Source organism: Hypanus sabinus, unplaced genomic scaffold, assembly GCF_030144855.1.
Source record: "Hypanus sabinus isolate sHypSab1 unplaced genomic scaffold, sHypSab1.hap1 scaffold_764, whole genome shotgun sequence".
NCBI lineage: Eukaryota > Metazoa > Chordata > Chondrichthyes > Myliobatiformes > Dasyatidae > Hypanus > Hypanus sabinus.
Genome location: NW_026781615.1, coordinates 32,696 through 48,952, shown reverse-complemented (window position 1 = coordinate 48,952; position 16,257 = coordinate 32,696). Strand labels below are relative to the sequence as shown.

The 16,257-nt window shown below is 45.2% G+C and overlaps 1 long non-coding RNA gene and 1 pseudogene across 1 annotated transcript; both read left to right on the top strand.

Annotated features, from left to right (window-relative positions):
• The first annotated feature begins 148 nt into the window (after window positions 1-148).
• Window positions 149-8,393, top strand: LOC132390096 (uncharacterized). Its single transcript, XR_009510779.1, has 3 exons — window positions 149-267; window positions 1,911-2,078; window positions 7,957-8,393. It is a non-coding gene; the product is annotated as an uncharacterized LOC132390096 (long non-coding RNA).
• Window position 8,394: 1 nt separating this feature from the next.
• On the top strand, window positions 8,395-15,237 carry LOC132390095 (zinc finger protein 229-like; annotated as a pseudogene).
• The last annotated feature ends 1,020 nt before the right edge of the window (window positions 15,238-16,257 follow it).

The window sequence follows — 16,257 nt, the reverse complement described above, 5'->3', positions numbered from 1 at the left end:
CTGTCTGGGGTGGGAGACCAAAACCGGTCACGTGATGCAGTTCTCTCCCCCCCCCCCACCCCATTAAACCGCAGGAGGGCAACATCGCGCAGCCGTTTCTGAGGCCCCGCCCTCCTGATGACGTACCACACCGCGCATGTCTCCGGGTGTTTTCCTTAACGCTCGGTGCTGAAGTCTGCCGGATCCAGAAAGGCTTCTCATCTCGTATATCGCGGAGCCGGGGATCTGGATTACTGTGTCCGGGCTGAAGATATAACTTTCCTATTGGTGAGTATTGAGACCGATCCCGAGCAGGGAGGTCCGATGTTGGCCGTGAGCCCCGAACTGGCGGCCAGTTACTCATTTATTTTCCAGTTATCTGGGCTCGTCAAAAATATGTCGACTTCACTTAATCTGCTTTGAACGATTCAAACCAGGAGCCCAGGCTGTCTATTTCCGCAGAATTGAAATGGGAGACCAACCAACAGGTCACGTGAGGCTGCGTGCCGCAGATCCGCCCCGCCCTCCGCTTTGTGACGGAGGATCACGTGGTGTGTTGATAACAAGGTTGACATGAATAATATCAGGAACGATCGGCTTCATGTATGAGGAGCATTTGATGTCTCCGGACCTGTGCTCGATGGAGTTCAGAGGGACGGTGGGGGGTTGTGAGGGCGATGTATGATTGTGCTGTCTTTACGACAGTTATTTAGTTTATAATATTTTCGCTTAGTAATTCATTCAATAGTATTTTCTAGTTAGAATTAGAAGTGTTTAAAGTGTATTCATTGCATGTAAAATATATCGGCATGCGATGACGTCACATCCGGTTTCGCCGCGTCTTGTGGGAAAACACCGGTTTGAAATTAGCGCGAGGGTGGGGGCTTTCCACGAGGCTCACCTGAGCACAAGCAGTTTTGCAGGCATGAGAAATCACAGTGAGAGCAACGCTGTAAGTTAATAGATAATCGATATATTGAACTAAGATATTAATGCTGATCCTGTTAGAGGTAACGACGGTAGATAATGTTTATGCTTTCCTTAGTTAAAGAGTCGCGGATAGTTTGCATGGAAGTGTATTTAAAGTAGTCAATGGAGCAGGTAAACTCTCCCTGTATACTGCACCTTAGTGTAATGTAGTTATAGTCACCTTTGCAAGTATTTACACTTGAAATGTGATATTAAGGAAGGAACAAATACTGTATCAATCTTGTATTGTTTTATCAACAGTTTTCACCATATGTTAATGTGAAGAGTGAACAGTAAATGGTTAATCTTACTGCGATCTAGTTCTTATTAACTGTGGTTTATCCGGACGTTAAATTCGGCGTTTCGTTACACCCGAAGGAGAACGTTACAATGATTAAGTAAACATTCCGAATGCTAAAAAGCCTGGATACAGTGTACATGGAGAGGATGTTTCCATTAGACGGAGAGTCTGTAATCTGACAGCACCGTCTCAGAATAAAAATGCCTCCTGTTAAAATTCAGCTGAGAAAAATCTTTTGGCCAAAAGGTGTCTGAAGTGTGGAATTTGTTGCCGCAGAGTTTGGTAGAGGCTACCGTTTGGGTATATTTATGAGGGAGATTAATACATTAAAGATTGTTAAGTAGCTACAGGGTTACAGGAGGAAGGCAAGAATATGGTGTTGAAATAAAAATCAACCATAGTTGAATGATGGGGCAGATCAGAAGGATTGAATCATCTGAATCTGTTCCTTCTGCCTGACCATGACTGAATGATGGCTCCTTCTGATTCCATATCGTTTTGTGACGTGTGTGGGACAATAAAAGATTGCTCACTGAGATCATTACTGTATATTTGCCTTCAATATTTAAATTTCAGTGAGTTTTGTTCTTAATAACATGAATCTGAAATTTTTGGTTCTCTTTTTTGTTGTTAATATGCTTCATTATCTTTCAATTTAAAGTTAGACCTGCAGTGAGAGATTTATTGGAAGAAAAACCCCAACTGGAGGAAAACCACGACTGATGACGAGGGAGCAGCAACAAGTGAACCAACCCGAGGACTGAGAGCATCAATCAGAGAGAACCCAACTGACTCGGACATTCCAGTGATTCAGTCAGGAGAAATTTTGGTGAGTCTTACTTCCTGTTCTTTAGACATTTCATACCTATACAGTGGAAGGTAGCAAATAGCTGGAGTGAGGCTGAACATGTCCAGAAGTACCAGTTATGCCTCCGTCAGACCCAGTTGCAATCACTCCAGGTCTGGTAATGTGCATCCAGCAACCCTTTGAAACCACTCCCATTATGTGGAAGTCGAATCTGGATAAAGTCACTGAGAGACTGTATAAGTACAAACTCTTTATTCCAAGCATCGGGCTTACTCAGTTAGTCGCTCAAACAGGAACAGTTGATGACTGTTCCCGCCCAATCCACTAACTGACTAACAATTCCCCTTACACCACTGATATATCCGTCCAGATACCCTCCACACAAGACATGTTGGAGCCAAAGTTATTTACTACATGACAAGCTGGAGCCCCTAAAGACAGATTACAAAACAGTCATAATGGCTTACACACACAGAACAGACTGAAGCTGTCCTATCTCTAGATGTGAATGTGCAAGGAGATAAGCATCCTGAAACCCTAGCTAGCTACCCTCAAGAAGAAATATGGCTCAGCATGGCTTAGCACATCTGTTGATTATCAGCAGTTTCTTTCAGAAAAACAGGCTGCTATTTTTTAACAAAGTGTTAACCCTTTTATGCATTTTATCTTTCCCTCCTTTTGATCATTACATGATCAACAAAGCAGTAATTTTTTGCAGGGAAAGCAAATGAGTACAACATTGACTTATCAGTGGGAAAAAAAAACAGTGTACAACAGTATTTATAACAATGAATTGGACAACTATTAGGTCATAATGCAATATCCTGTTACATGTATTACTGAACATACCTTCAAAGACCACCACTTCGATCCTTCAGTGAACCGATGTAAATCATGCCCTGCTTTCTATCTAGTAGCTATCAATCACCTTGGCAGTGTGCTTGGAGAGGGATGTAATGTTAGTAGATTCATCAGGGATATAGGTGCAGCATTCTGTATCAATAATAGCACAGGTGCCCCCTTTCTCAGCTGGGATAAAGTCTACAATTTTGTAGGACTGTTTGCCAGATTGCAATCATTTCAGTAGATATTTCTGTTACTTGGGACTGTGTTTCTGTCAGGGCCCCTGCAGTGTTGTGGCCAGCTCCTCAAGTGCTGTAGGTAAATTGATTGTCTCTCGTGAATTCCTGGCTACTCCATAGGCGAGAAAAGCGATCATCCAAAAGCACTCAATCTGTTATTCTTCTCTGCTGCTGGGCACCTGCAACTAAGACCAGGATTCATGTTTCCCAGTGTAGGAAATTCCATTTGATGGGAACTTGAGATACCATCCCTCAAAACACTGACAGCCACTGTCATCTCTGACTGGACCGCAGTTCCTCACTTCACTTCCCCGGGTGTTATTTGAGAAATCCCAGGCTTAGAGTTCCTCACTCTGGTTGAGCGGAATTACTGACATTGGAACCATAGTTTTACCATGCTGTGAAATTGCAGCACAAACGCAGCAGGCCCCTAGTTCTGCCTGTATGGCATAGGTGTGACAGAGAGACAGAAAGGTGTTAACATGGGGGCCCACGGATATCGTTTGAGCAATAAGGCAAAACACAAAGACCACTATCAACGAATACATTTTCCTTCAGTCCGAGAGAGCCCTTCTACTCAGTTCCTTCTGTAACACATTTTCAGTCTGTTCAATGTGTCCATCGAGATTGCCCCTTCGGTTTCACAGCCGTGGGAGTGGTCAGTAGCACCTGATATGGTCCTGTCCACTGAGGTCAGAGTTTTCCTCAATCACAGTTCTTGATTAGGACAAAATTCCCAGGTTCTATGGTGGGATAGTCACTCCTCTCTGTGGGGTAGTTCTCTTCCTTGTAAGCCTGTCATACCTGTGAATGTAATTCTTGGAAAATTTTGGTTAGTTGGCATACATATTTCCCAATCTCTTCCCTTCAGATATGCATATCCAATTTTGCTGGTAGACTTTCTGGGAGCAATGGTACACAAGGCCTTAGTTCCCAGGGTGTCTTCATGGGCCATCTGGAAATGATTTCAGCTGGTGATCAACTCTGTTTTCCCCTGTGGAGTAACCCTCATGTGGAATCAGGCTAATGGTAGGACCTTCAACCAAGTGAGTCCAGTCTCCGCTGTTAGTCTGGCCAGTTTACTCTTCAGAGTGCCATTGGCTCTTTCCACTCTGCCAGCGGCCCGTGGGTGGTGTACACCGTGGAATTGTTGCTTGATATCTAGTTCGTTTGGTACCCCTTCATATACTTTCACCACAAAGTGTGGGCCATTGTGAGAGCTCAGCATCTCTGGCAGGCCATACTTGGGAATTATTTCCCATAATAATAACTTCACAACAGACATAGTAGTATTATTGGTAGTTGGAATAGCTTCAATGCATCTACTAAACACATCTATAATATCTAAGCAGTATCTATAGCAATGTACTCTAGGCAATTCAATAAAATCAACTTGTAGACACCTGGCAAGGGACTCGTACCCAGTGTGCAGGGTACAGGTTACCAACCATTCCCCCCTTTCCCGGGTGTGTCAAATCATGTATATGATCGACCAATATTGGTAAAAACTGTGTAGGAACACAAACCTGTCCCGCTGGAGTAATCCAAATAGCTAGGTTGGGTTCTTTCTAGCACCCCATCTGGGACCACAATTTGCGCTGCTGCTCAGAGATGTCCCCATGAAAAGTATGTACCTCCCACATGTCTGGCAAACCTGTTCTGCTTATGACACAGAGGGTTGCCTGATGGGAACCCGAGGAGACTACAACTACTAGGATTGTGCCACACTTTTCGCTGTCTCATCCGCTAAAGCATTGCATTTAGTGACTCAGTCAACATGTGGGTGTGGGCCGCTCATTAAATAACAGCCAAAGCTTGAGGTAGCTGTAGAGCGGTGAGTAAGTTGTTTACAAAGGTGACATTACTAATGGGGTGGCCAGAGGAAGACAGGAATCCCCATGTTCCCAGAGAGCCCCGTAGTCATGTACAATTCCAAATGCATAACGGGAGTCTGTGTAAACGTTCCCACTTTAGTCTGTTGCTGGGATACAGGCATGAGTCAGAGCAAACAGTTCAGCCTTCTGGGCAGAGACAGCTGCTTCAAAAGAGGCCTTCTCAATTACTTCACTGTCCGTCACTATTGTATAGTCAGAATATCGTTTTCCTGCTGGATCCACAAAAGAGCTTCCATCCTCAAGGAACGTTACCTCAGGCTAGAGGGGGTTTTGAGGAAGGGATGGGAGAGTCTGTCCTTCTTTCACGGTGATCCAGACAGGGGGCAGTTGGTGCAGTCAAATTCATTGCCTGAAATTGAGCAGAGATTGTGTGCAATGTCTTGGGTTCAGTCAATTTTAAAAGAGAGTCTTACCAGATGTCCCGTCTTCACCTCAATGTCCTTCCAGTATTGGAGTTGGCCCACGGCCAAGTCTTGCCAGTCTCCCTTGGTGCTGGAGGCTTGTTTCCTCAGGGTGAAGGCAAGGAACTCTGGGCTCTTTGACTTGAACCCAGGGCAAACCCTAACGATGGTACGGGGAGCCACCAGTCCTGTCTGCCACCAAAGGAAATCCGGAACTTCGGCCAGTAATGTGCTGCCCTCTTTTCCTTAATCCTGTCCAATCACCATGACTGGGAACTTCTCTCGCTCGAGGGGTGCATAATATTGGCTTTCCTCAATGAGCACCCCCTAGTGTCATAGCACAGAATCATATGAGGGTCGGCCGCTGACGGAAGGGGTTCAAACGCGGTGGAGTCCAGATTAAGTGCCCACTACTGGGGATTCGGAAACTGGGGAAGCTGTCGTTTGGTCACTGGTCCCAGGGTGATGCCCTTATCTGTGTCTCCACTCCTCCTGTCCTCCACAATCAGCTCCTTTGTTTTTGTGATAATGAGGGAGAGTTTGTTTTCTTGACACCAGTCAGATATTGTTCAGACCTCAGACAGAGTCAGCAATCAAATGGTTGAGCATGGTGCGATGAATGTGCTGAGCTGTGTATAGCACAATGCAAGAAGCATTGTAGGAAAGCCAGATGAGCTCAGGACAGGGAATTATGATATTGTGGCCATTATAGGGGCTTGGTTGCACCCAACAGTCTGAGGGATTTAGAGGAACAAATTTGCAGAGCGGTCACAGACCATGCCAAGAAACAAAGGTTGAGATTGTAAGCGATTTTAACTTTCCATATATTGACTGGGACTCCCATACTGTAAAAGGACTAGATGGGGTAAAGTTTGTCAAATGTGCCCTTAATTGGTACGTAAAATTCCCGATGTAGAAGTGTGCAATAAGCTGTTAGGCAATGACCAGGGCTGGTGACAGAAATTAGTGTTCATAATGCCATGAAATTCAAAATAAAGATGAAAAAAGAGAGGTCTGGACCATGGGTTGAGATTCTAAATTGGAGAGAGGTCAATTTTGATGGTATCAGAAAGGATCTGACAAGTGTGGATTGGGACATGCTGTTTTCTGACAAAGGAGTACTTTGTAAGTGGGAGGCCTTCAGAAGTGAAATTTTGAGGGTGTAGAGACTTTATGTGCCTAACAATGTAACAGTTGAAACGTAACTGGTGCAGGGAATCTTGGCTTTCTGGCTATATTGAAGCCCCGGATATTTCGTTCCTTTAAATGCCTCAGACTTTTGGGTGCTACCAAGACTCATTAATCATCATCCATGCCCTGAGCTCATCTGAACATTTTCATTGTCTTCTGTTGGTTTCTCGCTTCCCAATAGCTTTTGCTCTTTTGTTTGCCCTCTCTTTGGCTTTTATGTTGGCTTTAGCTTCTCAATTCAACTATGGTTATGTACTCCTGGTTTCCAATGTTTTCACTTCCTTGGGATATGTCGATCACTCAGCTCCTGAATTGCTCCCAGAAATTCCAGCCATTGCTGCTCCGTTGTCACTCCAACCTTTTCCCTTCCAAACAAGTTTGTCCAGCTTCTCTGTCATAGAATAATGGAGACGTTCAAAATAGAAACAGGCCATTTGGCCCATCTAGTCAATGCCAAAAAAACATTTAAGCTGTCTATTGCAACTAACTGCACCGAGACCATCGCCCTCCATACACCTACCATCCAGGCTTCCATCAAAACCTCTTTGAAATGGCGAAACCGAGCTCGTATTCACCACTTGTGCTGACATGTCATTGCACACTCTCACGACCATTTCAGTAAAGAGCTTTTCCATATGTTCCCATTAAGTTTTCACCTTCCCCACTTACCCATGACCTCTGGTTGCCATCCCACCCAACCTCAGTGGAAAAAGCTGCTTGCATTTACCCTATCTACACCCTCATAATCTTGTATACTTCTGACAATTTCCCAAAGCTATGTACAATGTCCTTGTTTATGTTTAGAGCCTTTTTTTACGTGTATAGGATGATGAGGGGCATTGATCATGTGGATAGGCAGAGGTTTATTCCCAGGGCTGAAATGGCTAACACGAAGGGGCATAGTTTTATGGTGCTTAGAAATAGATACCGAGAGGATGTCAGGGGTAAGATTTTTACCCAGAGAGTGGTGGGTGCGTGGAATGCACTGCAGGCTATTTGTGTGAGAGTATTTCAGTTACAGTGGGGCCAGGAGCCCGTGCTGCTCAGTGGGAAGAGGGAGCAATACCAATGGCGAGAGTCAAACTGAGCCAGGTCACAGATTGGAGATGGGAGAGATGCCCCATTCTTAAAGAGACAGGAAGAGCATCAGAGAGTTCGATGGTCATTCCAGGTACCAGCACTGTGCCCAGTTAGAAGATGATTTCTCTCTCCAACTTGGGTTGAACTTCACTGTAAGAGTGTGTTGCCAGATCACACCGTGACAACTCAAGTGAACTCATATGAAAAGTTGCCCCACACACATTGATGGATTTTGTAAATCTTTTTACAGGCTAAAAACAAGGAATTTATCTACGGGAATTTCGAACACAACATGCCAATTTTGCTGTCTCTGTCCAGATATTTAAGAAGTGGAGCAAGGGATTCACTCGATCATCCTTCCTGCTCAGGCTGTGGGGAGGGATTCACTTGGTCATCTGACCGACTGGCAAAGCGGAAATTTTACACGGGGAGAGGCCGTTCATTTGCTCAGACTGTGAGAATGGATTCAGTGGGTCTTCTCAACTGAATGTATATCAGCAAGTTCACACTGGACAAGGCCATTCACCTGTTCTGTGAGTGAGAAGGGATTCAGTCGTCTTCCCACCTGTGGACACACCAGTCAGTTCACACTGGGCAGAGGCTGGTCATCTGCTGAATTTGTGGGGAAGGATTCACTCGGTCATCTGACTTCATGGCTCACCAGCGAGTTCACACTGAGGGGAGGCCATTCACCTGCTCGGAATGTGGGAAGGGATTCACCTATTCATCCCAACTGAAGATACATCAGCGAATTCACACTGGAGAGAGGCCATTCACCTGCTCAGACTGTGGGAAGGGATTCACACAATTAGCTGGCCTACAAGCACACCAGTCTGTTCACACTGGGGAGAGGCCGTTCACCTGCTCAGACTGTGGGAAGGGATTCACTTCGTCATCTCAACTGAAGGTACATCAGCGAGTTCACACTGGGGAGAGGCCGTTCAACTGCTCAGACTGTGGAAAGGGATTCACACAGTTAGCTAACCTACAAGCACACCAGTCAGTTCACACTGGGGAGAGGCCGTTCTCTTGCTCAGACTGTGGGAAGGGATTCAATTCATCATCTAAACTGAAAGTACATCAGCGAGTTCACACTGGGGAGAGGCCATTCACCTGCTCAGACTGTGGGAAGGGATTCACACAGTTAGCTAACCTACAAGCACACCAGTCAGTTCACACTGGAGAGTGGCCGTTCAACTGCTTAGAATGTGGGAAGGGGTTCATTCGGTCATCTCAACTGAAGGTACATCTGTCAGTTCACTCTGGAGAAAGGCCATTCACCTGCTCAAACTGTGGGAAGGGATTCACTTTGTCATCTCAACTGAAGGTACATCAGCGTGTTCACACTGGGGAGAGGCCGTTCACCTGCTCAGACTGTGGGAAGGGATTCACACAGTTATCTGGCCTGCAAGCACACCAGTCAGTTCACACTGGCGAGAGGCCGTTCAACTGCTCAGACTGTGGTAAGGGATTCACACAGTTATCTAGCCTGCAAGCACACCATTCAGTTCACACTGGTGAGAGGCCATTCACCTGCTCAGTCTGTGGGAAGGGATTCACTCTATCATCTTGCCTACTGACACACCAGTCAGTTCACACTGGAGAGTGGCCATTCACCTGCTCAGACTGTGGGAAGGGATTCACTCGGTCATCTCAACTGAAGGTACATCAGTGAGTTCACACTGGGGAGAGGCCATTCACCTGCTTGGACTGTGGGAAGGGATTCACTTCGTCATCTCAACTGAAAGTACATCAGCGAGTTCACACTGGGGAGAGGCCATTCAACTGCTCAGACTGTGGGAAGGGATTCACTCGGTCATCTCAATTGAAGGTACATCAGCGAGTACACACTGGGGAGTGGCCATTCACCTGCTCAGACTGTGGGAAGGGATTCACTCGGTCATCTCAACTGAAGGTACATCAGTGAGTTCACACTGGGGAGAGGCCATTCACCTGCTTGGACTGTGGGAAGGGATTCATTCAGTTAGCTACTCTACAAGCACACCATTTAGTTCACACTGGGGAGAGGCCATTCAACTGCTCAGACTGTGGGAAGGGATTCACTCGGTCATCTCAATTGAAGGTACATCAGCGAGTACACACTGGGGAGAGGCCATTCACCTGCTCAGACTGTGGGAAGGGATTCACACAGTTAGCTGGCCTACAAGCACACCAGTCAGTTCACACTGGGGAGAGGCCGTTCACCTGCATATTCTGTGGGAAGGGATTCACTCAATCATCTCAATTGAAGGTACATGAGCGAATTCACACAGGTGAGAGGCCATTCACCTGCTCAGACTGTGGGAAGGGATTCACTCGGTCATCTCGCCTACTGACACACCAGTCAGTTCACACTGGGGAGAGGCCGTTAACCTCCTGTTAATGTGGGAATGTATTCACTCAGTCATCTAACCTTATGTAACTCTCACTCCGGCTAGCAGCTTAATATAGGGGGTGATAGCCCCCTAGCTCGGCCAAATGTGTGTGGATGCTGCGCCGCGTCCCCTGTTACATATCAATACCCCAAAATAACAAACAGTACACAAGATGTGATTCATAATTCTTACTTTGACTAAAGGGTTAGTAAAGTAAAAAAAAAAGGGCCCACTCTCCCCATTTGTGGCTTCTCATCTCTCCACAACAAAAGCCCATGAAATTCTCTCATTCAGACTCACAAGAAAGAACATTTCTGTCATTGGATAGCCCAGCACTACAAAACCCTGTTATCTCTAGTTGTATCCTAAACATTGCTGCTGCAGAGAAACCACTACCTCAGCAGTGAAACATTACAGAGAGGTCATTACATTAGCAGTGAAACCTTACAGTGTGTTACACTTACAACACACTACCGGATTCACACAGGGGAGAAAGTTTCAATAAGCTTCATGCTGGATATTTGTTCATCACCATTGCTGAATGCTATTTTGAGAGTGATTGTAAGTGTTGAACTCTGCAATTATTGCTGCTGCTCACCACACCCAGTTCTGCACCCTGGTCACTGGGCCTGGGAGGAGTTTCTTCTGCTGCATATTCACCTTTAATGGGACTAGATCTGTGACAAATGAATCAGTTCTATCTTAAGCACTGTCTCTGTTACTTAGTGAATTTATAACACACCTAGTGTACAGTAGAGAGTCAACTCAGGCTGGCTGAACCCTGCCAGTGATTCTGTTCCACAACAGATCTTTCAAATCCTCCCCTGTTGTTCACCTCTCACTCTCCCTGGGATGAGGTCCAAATAGTCATCACTCTGTGGGTGAATATGTTTCCCTTGAATTTCTTGCAGACTGAAGAAGTCGAGCTGACTGCAGTTCTGTCTGAGATGTTCTTTGCCCCTCTAATCTCTGGGCTGAGGAAGAATGACATTGGGAGTTAACCTCCTTAATCACGACTCATGTCCACATTATGGGTCACTTTCCCCACTTCTAAAATGTTGTTAGCGAACACCACTGTCCTCTAAAGACTGAAAGCAGAGTGGGAAGTCATCAATTGGATTTTCAATGAAGCTGGGTCAGAAACCAGAGGGAGGTCTGCACAGAGCAGAATTTGGGGCCCTGGACGATGTTCGGGGTGAGAACGTATGATGAGGAGAGGGGATTCAGCAACAGGGCATGTCAACGAATGACATTTGGAAGCAGATTGACAGAGAAAATAATTAGGTTATCTGACTGATGACACAAACACTACCTGTGGTGAGGTGTTCCACTGGCTGAGGAACATGTGTGTTAGGAATGGTTTTATCTATTGGGGGAGTTGTTCCTGCTTGTTTATCCTGTAATATTATAACCAGATGGATTGACCTATCTGAAATAATGTATTGATGATCATATAATTTGCAAGATTTTGGCTCTAAAACTGGATCAGGCTTGAATTTATGGTGTTTTCATGAGGTGATGGAGGGCATTCATGAGTTTGTATTTTAAAGCAAGATTTTGGTGAAAGATATTTGCCACTTGATTGTACCTGCGTAAGTAATCAGATTGAGTTAAACTGCTGCAGGATCCTAGAATGTGTTGGACTGTGTCTGGTTTCTCTTGGCCTTTTCTGCACTTACTGCTTCGTTTGTTTGTATTTCATGAAGTTTCGATTTGTTTTACTTTTGTTACCCACCTCGTCCTGTATTTCCGCAAGGAACTCCTCTGTTTCTGGGAAGAAGTCTCCAACTCTCAGTCAGGTGCTCGATGCTTCCTTGTCACCATCTCGTCTGCTCAGATCATTGGGATGTCTCCCATGGAGGGTCATACACATTTCACTGGTTAATGTTTTCATCCAGAGTGATGATTTATTTTTCTGAGCCAGCTTGTCATTTAAGTTTTATGGTCTGTATTTCTTATCATAATTGCATATACACACATGGAGTCAGTTCAGTTCCTCCGCCATATCCTTATCTCCATTTACAATTTCTCCAACATCATTTTCTTTCAGTCCTATATCTACCTCACCTGTTTTTTTTACTCCTTATATACTTGAAAAAGATTTTAGTATCCTTTTTGATATTATTTGCTATCTTTCTTTCATAGTTCTTCTTTTCTCTATTAATGACCTTACTTTTCTTTCGTAAGTTTTTAAAAAAAACTTCCCAATCCTCTGTCTTCACACTAAGTTTTGCTTCCTTGTATGCCCTCTGCTTTGCTTTTACTTTGGCTTTGACTTCTCTTGTCAGCCACGGTTACATACTTTATCCATTCGAAAACTTAGTTTTCTTTGGAATATATCTGTCTTGCACTTTCCTCACTTCTCGCATAAACTCCAGCCACTGCTGCTCTGCCGTCCTCCCTGCTAGTGTCCCTTTCCAGTCAACCTTGGCCAGTTCCTCTCTCATGCTACTGTAATTTCCTTTACTCCACTGAAATACTGACACATCTGATTTTGGCTTCTCTTTCTCAAATTTCACAGTGTACTCAATCATGTTGTCATCACTAAGGGTTCCTTCACTTCCATCTCTCTAATTACCTCTGTTTCATCACACAATACCCAATCCAGTACAGCCGATCCCCTAGTGGGCTCAACAACAAGCTGTTCTAAAAAGCCATCTCATAGACATTCTAGAAATTCTCTCTCTTGAGATCCAGTGCAGAACTGATTTTCCCAATCCACTCTTCCAGTAGCGATCTGATTTTCCCAATGATTTTCCTTGCTTTTGACCCCCTGTCAAAAGTTCTGCTAATGTGAATAGATCAGCGAGTAAAAGACAACCTGATTTCCAAAAGGCATAAAGTTAGAGATGACACATTTCTTTAATATTTAAGCAAGATTACATTTTTATTTCAATCTATTACAGTTTCAAAATAACAAAAAAAGGAAAAGGGCCAGAAGCAAATGTTTGGGCGCCCTACATTTTCAGTAGCACCCCCTTTGGCAAGTATCACAGCTTGCAGACACTTTTTTTAGCCAGCCAAGAGTCTTTCAATTCTTGTTTGGGCAAATTTCTGGGTTCGGACATTAGTAGCAATGTACTAACTGTGGAAATTACAAACCACAATATTATTAGAATCACAGAGCCAAGCAGCAATGAAACAGGCCTATCAGCCCTTCTAGTCAATGCTGACCTGTTTTTGTTGTTACTGCCCATTTCCAGCTACCTGCATCAGAGCCTCCATACACCTCCCACCCACGTCCTCACCCAAATCCCTCTTTAGTGTCTAAATCAAACCCACATCCTCCACTTCCACTGGCAGCTCATTCCACACTCTCACCAACCTCTTCACCAAAGTGAAGAATTCCCCTTCAGATTCCCTGAAAATAATTCACTTTCACACGGAACTTATGTGAAATGTCAGGATGAGAGAGTGGACGGGGCAGAGAGGGAAGACAGTAAAGGGAGGGGTGGTTGAATGTGGAGAGGGAAACAGAGCGGAGTGTTTATACTTAATATTTTTTGAGAAAAATTAATCGTTTTAACTTGCTGCAAACCTACTCTCCATATCCTGTATATTCTTAACCAGATTACTGATCCAGATGACAAGTAGCAATGGTTGATGTTCAAAGTAAATTTTATTATCAGAGTACATAACTTTTATATAGTCAGATACCACATAAAACCATGAGATATCTTTTCCTACAAGAATACTTAGCAAATCTTTAGAATAGTAACATGATCGATGAAAGATCAAGTAGAGCACAGAATTCAACCAACTATGCAAATCCAAATATAATTAAATATCAATGAATAATGAGAGCAATGGGGTGTAACCCTGAGGAACCTCATTGGGCTCGGGCCTCGAGTCCAATAAACAGCCTCCCACCATCACTCTCTGCTTCCTACCATCAAGACAACTGTGCATCCAGTTAACCAGCTCTCCCTGGACCCCGTGTGATCTAACTTTCGACAGCAACTTACCATGCTGAACCGTATGAAAGAACTCACTGATGCCCATATCGGCCACGATCCTGGGACAGAGATGTCACCGATCAGAGGGCATGGATTTAAGCAGAGGATGAAGTGGTTCAGAGGGATCTGAGGAGGAGATTTCTCACTCAGAGGGTAGCTGAAATCTGGAACTCACTGCCCGAGGTGGTGGTGGAGGCAGGTCCCTTCACAACATTTACGAAGAGGATGAGCATTGAAACTGCCGAGATACAGTCGGCTGTGAACCAAGTGCTGATAAATGGGACCAGTGTAGACAGTGAGTGGATGGTCAGAACAGGTATCGCCGACCAAAGGCCTGTTTCCGTGCTGTTTGATCCACCACTCCGGACATGCTCAATTAACGATGGTGGCACCGCAAGGCATTGATTGCAAAACTCCACACCCCTCTCCAACCTAAAATAATCCATACTGAACCCCTTTGTCACCATTGGAAGTATCTGTTTCTGTCAAGGTAGCATTGAGATTGGTCACTTTTGCTGAATAACTGGCAATTGATGAAGTTCCTGTGTCTTCCATTAATGTTGCTGCCTTACAGCAAAACTAACCCTCTCACAGTGTCACAATCAGTGATTAAATCCCGCATCAAACACTGTGCTTTCAACCCTGCACTTGATCCATCTCACTGAGGTTCTGTAGACACAAACCCTGCTCTCTGCATATGTGATCACATCTCCCCTGCTTCTGACATTTCAAATACCCTCGGAATGGTTTTCTGATTCAGTCTGAAGGTTATGGTACATTCAGCTCATCGTCAGACCTGACAAACCATGTCTTCCCACAGCTGGTTCCACCTGTTGGTGTGTCCTCTTTCCTCCACCTCCAGGGAAGCTGCATCTCCACACAAGCTCCTCACTTGAGACGACTGTCTATACCCGTGACAAAGGAAATAACATCTCTGTCACTCTATTCCAGCTGCTACCACCATAAAAGCATAAAAGCCAGGACCAACAGGCTCTGGGACAGCTTCTTTCACCAGGCCATCAGACTGATGAACTGACGCTGACTTGAATGTACTCTATATTACATTGTCTGTTTTAATTATTATAAACTCTTATAAATTACTATGATTGCACGTTGCACATTTAGATGGAGACATACTCCTCATGAATGTATGAAATAAAGTCAATTCAATTCAATTCCTGATTCTGTGCCTGACCTGCTCGCCTCTGGGTATCCTCCGTCAACAAGCTTCTTCCTCAGTCACCTTCTGTGAGTTCACACAAACAAAAAATAAATAAATAAAACGATCTATTAGACAGCTCCTGTACCCCTTTACCCCTGAACATGTTCTTCTGTTAAAACTCTGTCCTGAGCCCCTTACTGATTCCCTTTCCCTTTCAGACTCCCGATATGCCAGCATATCAGAATTCACTGTAAGGACATTTATACCTCACAGGAGGATGTAGAAACCCGTGTCACTGACACACCCTCCCCCTTCCCAATCTGCACTCGCAGCCCATGACGGAGACAGCTGTCCTGGACTCTGGGGCTCTGTAACACACAATCTTGTAACTCATAATCTTGTGAACAGCAAGCTTAGACAGTCATTAATATGAAGAGAGAGTTGTTTCCTGAAAGGACACGCGAGCTAAGCTGTCTGATCCAGTTCACCAGATCATCCCTCGTTTACAACTTAGTTTGTCTTGGTACCCTCCTCCCTCTATCACGGAATGTCCAATCATCCCACTTTCTCGCAACAGAACCCAACACGCTTACAACCCCACTCCCACGCTCCACTGATAACCTCTACCCACACACACGGACAGATCCCCTTCACCCCTTGGAGAACCACAAGGAATTGATCCCACAGCCCGGGCTCGGTCGCAAAGTTAAAACCGGGGCTGAGGAGTGCCTGGAGCCCACAGCCACCCGACAGAGCTTGGGCCAGGCCCTTTCTCACTGCTACCGGCCCCCGATTTACACAAACCCGACATCGGCCCCGGCTCACCGCCGCTCGGAGTTGCGAGGCTTAGTGTCGGCAGCGCGCCTGCGCGTCTCCCTCTGCTCAAGACACTGGCCGGTGGTCCCCACAGCGCCACCACTGGCCGGAGCCGGAGGGACAGTGCAGAGAGCTCGGCCGTTCGGCTGTTTCACGGGGACACGCCGAACTCCCCATCAACTCCATCCAGCTGGAATGTAATGACCAACAAATATAATTCCTGTCAGCGATTAGCCGTCTGA